The following is a 5695-nucleotide window of genomic DNA, read 5'->3' on the forward strand; positions in this document are numbered from 1 at the left end:
GCTATAAATGGGGTATCTCCACAAAATCTGTCCACTCATAGCTCAGGGAAGCCCTGGGAAGAAGAGGCATAAGTGCCAGAGAGGATGGAGGACACCAGAACAAGGCCCTCTAAATCAAGTAAGCAAGACTCATATGAACTCACTGAAACAACAAGCACAGTGCCTACATGGGTCTACACTAGGTCTACAGTGTATATATTATAGCTTCTGACTTAGTGTTTTTATGGGACTCCTGAGTGTATGAGTCTCTGATTTTTGTGACTTTTCTTGGGGCTCTTTTCCTTCTGTTGGGTTATCTTGACCAGTCTCATTGTGATTTTTTTTTATATCTTATATTTTGTCAGGTTTGGGTATTATCACTAGAAGAATGTTCTTTTCTAATGAGAAACAGAAATGGAGTGTCCTGGATGGAGGTAAGGTAGGAAGAAACTGGGAGGAGAAGAGGTAGGGAAAACTGTAATCAGGGTATATTGTATGAAAAATAGAATCTATTTTTAATAAGCAGCAAAAAATGTGATGCTTTTATTCTCCTCACTAATATGTATTAATCAAAAGCATTCACACAGGTAAATGAATAAGTACTGTTTATTTACTTTAAAAAATGGGTGGTAAACACATATTTTTAAGCCCAATTATGTGTGATAATATATTAGAATATATCACAAGCCATGATTATCAACTGGTATTCTCAAAGAGATTCAGGAGGATTTTGTAGCTAGAGTCATACATGTTCAACGTTCCCTTGCATTGTCTGAGAAAATACTAGTTTATACTGCCACGCAGTTTTCCTACATATTTTCAGTTGTCCAATTTTCTCAAAAATATATTTTCTTAAAATTGAGAAATGAAGCTGTATCTAAACTTTCTCACTGCATAGTTATTTATGCCTCAGAAGAGTTCTTCAGATTTCTTTAAGTCAGAGCCAACTTCTCATCTTCCTATTCAACGCACTCCTCACTTCCTTGTTTCTCAAGGTGTAGATGAGTGGGTTAAGAGTAGGAGTGACCACACTGTACATGACGGCAATGACCCGGTCCTGATCCAGAGAGCTGCCTGAGCTGGGACGGATGTAGGTGAAGATAACAGGAGCATAGAACAGAATAACAACCATGAAGTGAGAGGCACAAGTCAACAGTGCTTTGTGGAGCATGCTGCAAGAACAGGTCTTGAGGAAAAGATACGTGATAATGTAAAAATAGGAGAGAAACGTCAGAAAAAATGGACTGAGAGCAATTGTCCCTGTGATGGTATTGAGCAGCCAAATGTTGAGTTTAGTGTCTCCACAGGCCAGACCCAGCAATGGCTTAACATCACAGAAGAAATGATGAATCTGATTTGAACCACAGAACCTCAGACGAGATGTCATTACAGAGTGAAGCAAGGCATGTAAAAAGCCAGTGGTCCAGATAATACAGTCATCTGAACACAGAGCTGGCGATTCATGATGACAGAATAGTGAAGTGGTTTGCAGATAGCCACAAAGTGGTCAAATGCCATCACTGGCAGCAGCAGGGCCTTTGTGCTACCCAGGAAGTGGAAGAAATGCAGCTGAGTTATGCACCCCAGGAAGGAAATTGCTTTGCTTGTGGAGAGGAAGTTCTCCAGCATCTTCGGCACTGTCACAGTGGAGAAGCAGATATCTAGACATGCTAAGTTCCCCAGGAAGAAATACATAGGTGAGTGGAGTCTTGGATCGGAAATGACGATCATCAGGATGGCTCCATTCCCAGTTATATTGGCAAAGTAGATGGTGAAGAAAATAGCAAAGAGAATTGTGTTCAGTTCTTGTATATCTGTCACTCCCAGGAGGAGAAATTCGGTAATTGAGGTTTGGTTTGACACCACTTAAAAGAAAAGAGTTATTGTACAACACTATTCTTCATGATGACCACTCATTCTGACTATAAGTTTTCTTTTCAAAACCAAAGTATTTTGAGAGTGTGAGACATTGTTTTCCATGGCATCCCCTCAAATTTTCCTAATATCTGCCCATTATTATGTTAAATAATAATCCTAAGATTCTGTTGTGGATTATGATAAAAAAATCTTTAGTTTACTACACTATCATGAATCATATCTTTTTTTCTTTAGTGATTTTGAGTAAATCATCAGTCTACTACATTTTTTAGCTGTGAGCATTTACATTTTGACCCAATTTTCTCATTTCTTAAGGTGGATCTAACAGAGGACATCTTTTAAATGTTCCACCAGGCAGACATCTCCTGGCAAGAAAAAAGACTTGAAAGATTTCAGCTTGAGAGAATAGGAGTAGATAGACTGCTCCCAACCACTGGCTCTTTAAAAACAAAAATAGCTCCCACCCAAGAACTGACAAACAAGATTGATTACATGAAATTAAAAAGATTAATACTATTCTCTCTCTCTCTCTCTCAATTTGGTTTTTCAAGATGGGATTTCTCTGTGTATCCCTGACTGTTCATGGTATTCTACTCACTATATAGATCAGGCTTGCCTTGAACATTGAGATCTGCCTGCCTCTGTCTTCCAAGTGCTGGGATTAAAGGCATGAGCCACCACCACCCAGCTCCTTGTCTTAAATTCAGTTCCAGCCTCTCATTGTTAAATATGTGGATCCAAGTGGTTGTGAACATGGGTAAAGAACAGAAAACCAGAAAGGGGATCACATGACTGGGAGAAAGAAAGGTTTTTAAAAGGGGGTGGGGATATGGAACAATGTGGAAGGGAAATACTGGGAACCAATAGGTGTGGCAGGAAGAAGAGGGGATGGAGAGAAGATAGGAGGTGTGGAGGTGGACTGAATCAACCAAAATGAAATATGCCTGAAAATCCTATGTGGGAATTACCTTGTAAGCTAATTTAGCAAGAAAAATATTTTAATGCATAATAATAATTAAAAATTAAAGCTGGCTTTTTAATATAATAGTGTCTATATTTTTCTACTTAAAATGTAGAAAAGGTAGAGATGTCCTTGTATAGACTTGTTTCTTACAACCTAGGAAACACCATGGAGCCAGATGGTCATGTTAGCGACAGACTCCGACGGTATTTATGCTTATTTTCCACTACTATGTTTGAGGCTGAGCTTCATGTTTTCTAAAATCTGGGCCATTAAATATTTCCAAAATAGATTCCTAATTGTATGTGAGTGCATGTGGAGGCGATTGATAGACATCAAACATCTTCTGCAATCTTATTTTTTGGGACAGCGTGTCCTTCCGAATCTAGAGCTCACCCTTTCAATTAGGCTGGCTTGACAGAGAGTTCCATAAATTCTCCTGCCTTTACTTCCCAAGAGCTGAGTTTACAAACACACAACGCCACATCCAGCTTTTTAACTGAGTGTTAGGGATCTGAATTTGGGTCTTCATGCTTGAATAGCAAGCACGTAACAGATGGAGCCCTTTCCCCAGATCCCTTTTTTCATTTGTTTTTCATTTGCTATATAGCTGGGACAGGGTCTCAATGTTGGCCTCTAACTTGCTTCAATTCTTCTTCCACAGCCTCCAAGGATGGGGATTATAGTCCTGTGTTGCTATAACCAATCAAAGATACTTCTTGGGGTATAAATTATGCTTTATTGTTCTTCTATTCACCTAGATGCCATGAGTTTTATTTTTTTGGATTTGTTTTTACCCAGAGCCCCAGGATCAGAGCAATTGTGTGCTTAGTAGTCCCTCCCTCGTTTCACTAGAAGAGACTGCTAAATGCCCTTCAGTACCCTGGAAATCCTGTCTTCTCTTGTGATCTTAATTATTGGGCTTTTCTTCCCACTTACTTTAAAATAAGCTCACTGCTCAGATATTACAGAGATTTCTCCCTCTTCTCTTCTAGCTCCATTAATGAGACTCACTCACTGCTGTCTTCTGTGATCCCAGAATTTTGTATGCCTCATCTCAGATTTCTCCCCACATGCTGAAAATGTATAGCTCTTCTCTCATCAAAAACATGTTTTATTTATTTATCTTCCTTTCTTCAAATATAATCCTTCAATTCTTTTCTTTCTATGTCCTATTTCTATAAGGAATGCGTCCTTTTCAATTGTGTAATTAAAATAATAGTGCTTCTTTCAATGAAAGTAAAATTCTTAAGTAATTATGAATAAATTAATTGTAAAAAGTTTACTACACTTTCAAAGTATACTAAAAGACTTTTTGAGTTGTTGCTTTCTCCATTCTTAGCAAAGTACATGTATTTTCTAAGGTATACTGGTCAGAGCAGACATAGCTATGAGAAGTAGTTTCCTCTGTTTCCTTTTATTTAAAGATGTGCTGGGTTCACTCTGTGCACAGAAGAGAAGAGTTAAAATCAGTGTGAGGAAGGCCCATGTTGCTGGGAGGCATTGAGAGAACCCCCAGGCTGCACTGGAGTAGGAAAGAGGCTGACACTGGAGTGAGCCCTACAAGATGGGAATGACTCAAACTGTGAGAAATCATTAGAGGAAGAAAATAATTTGTAACACTAAAGAAACAAAATTAATAAACTGGAGGAAAAATTTAAGGATCCTATGGGATTCTAAGCTTTATAGCTGGAAGACAGTCTGAGAAATGAAGCGATTGCTAGTGTACTTCTGTGAGAGATTGCTTTCAAACAATCAGGGAGGCCTGTTTGATAGTGATACATATTCTGTGTGTTTATAAACACAACAGACTTTCCTATTTAAAATCTAGCCCCATAGCAAAATTAATTTATAATTCCCTGAACCAGAAATCAAAATAGCACCAAAACATTTATGGGGAAAATATTTACCTAGCTATTAAGGAAAAATATCGATCTAACTGCTCTGTACAGTCAGAACTGACTTTTTCACTACAGTTTCAATATTTGGAGCTTTTAGATTTGTATTCATTTAGAGAACCAAGTACAATGAAATTAGACGAGACACATGAAATACAGAAGCTGAAGAACCTTTATAATCCTCACACACAGTGAGGAGTCTGTCAGAAGAGAGGAAATCAGCCTTAATCCTGCCTATTGATAATGTTGCCAACTGGCAGACCACCCCTGAATAACAGGAAACTCTAGTCCTAATATCCTAATTCATTCTCTTACCTGACTGACTGCCAAAAACAAAAAACAAACAAGCAAAAAGCAGTTTTCAGATGCATGTCCAGAAATTGCACAGGTTGTGAAGCATTTGAAGTGACAGTTCATGCTGTGCCTCTGTCTTGCAGTCTTCATCTATAAATCTATGAAAACCTCTCTGGATTTCTGAAATTCTGCCAGCATATAAAGAGATGGAGCTGTAGACATAAAAATCCCGAGGGAGCATGTCCCTTGTGCTGAGCAAGATAGATGTGAAAATAAACAGGGTGCTTTCACCCACCTTCAATGGGGAGAAAGTCCCTGGACAATTCTTCTATGCTCCTTTTGTTTTCTTTCTTCCAGTTTTCTTACCCTTTGTTGTTCCTCAGTCTCAGGTACATGAGCAACACAGGTTTTGGTGGCCTTGTATATTATCATAATCAATTTTCTTTCATCTCCTTAGAATTTTGAGTTCACTCCCTCACGTAGGCAACTTCCTGGAAATGCTCTGTCATTTAATTGAAGAAAAATTGTACATAAAAGATTTTTTAGTGAGTGTCAGATTTATCACTTTGATTTTTGCAAAGAGATGATGTTATTGAATAAACTTTTTTTTTTTGCCCTCTTACCTCAATCTCCCAAGTTCTAGAAATACAGAGATTATACCATCATGACTGAGTGGGGATCTAGT

General features: G+C 38.2%; 1 pseudogene; it reads right to left on the reverse strand.

Annotated features, from left to right (window-relative positions):
* Positions 1 to 916: 916 nt before the first annotated feature.
* Positions 917 to 5405, reverse strand: LOC130863114 (olfactory receptor 12D2-like; annotated as a pseudogene).
* Between the last annotated feature and the right edge of the window lie 290 nt (positions 5406 to 5695).

Source organism: Chionomys nivalis, chromosome 20 (genome assembly GCF_950005125.1).
Source record: "Chionomys nivalis chromosome 20, mChiNiv1.1, whole genome shotgun sequence".
NCBI lineage: Eukaryota > Metazoa > Chordata > Mammalia > Rodentia > Cricetidae > Chionomys > Chionomys nivalis.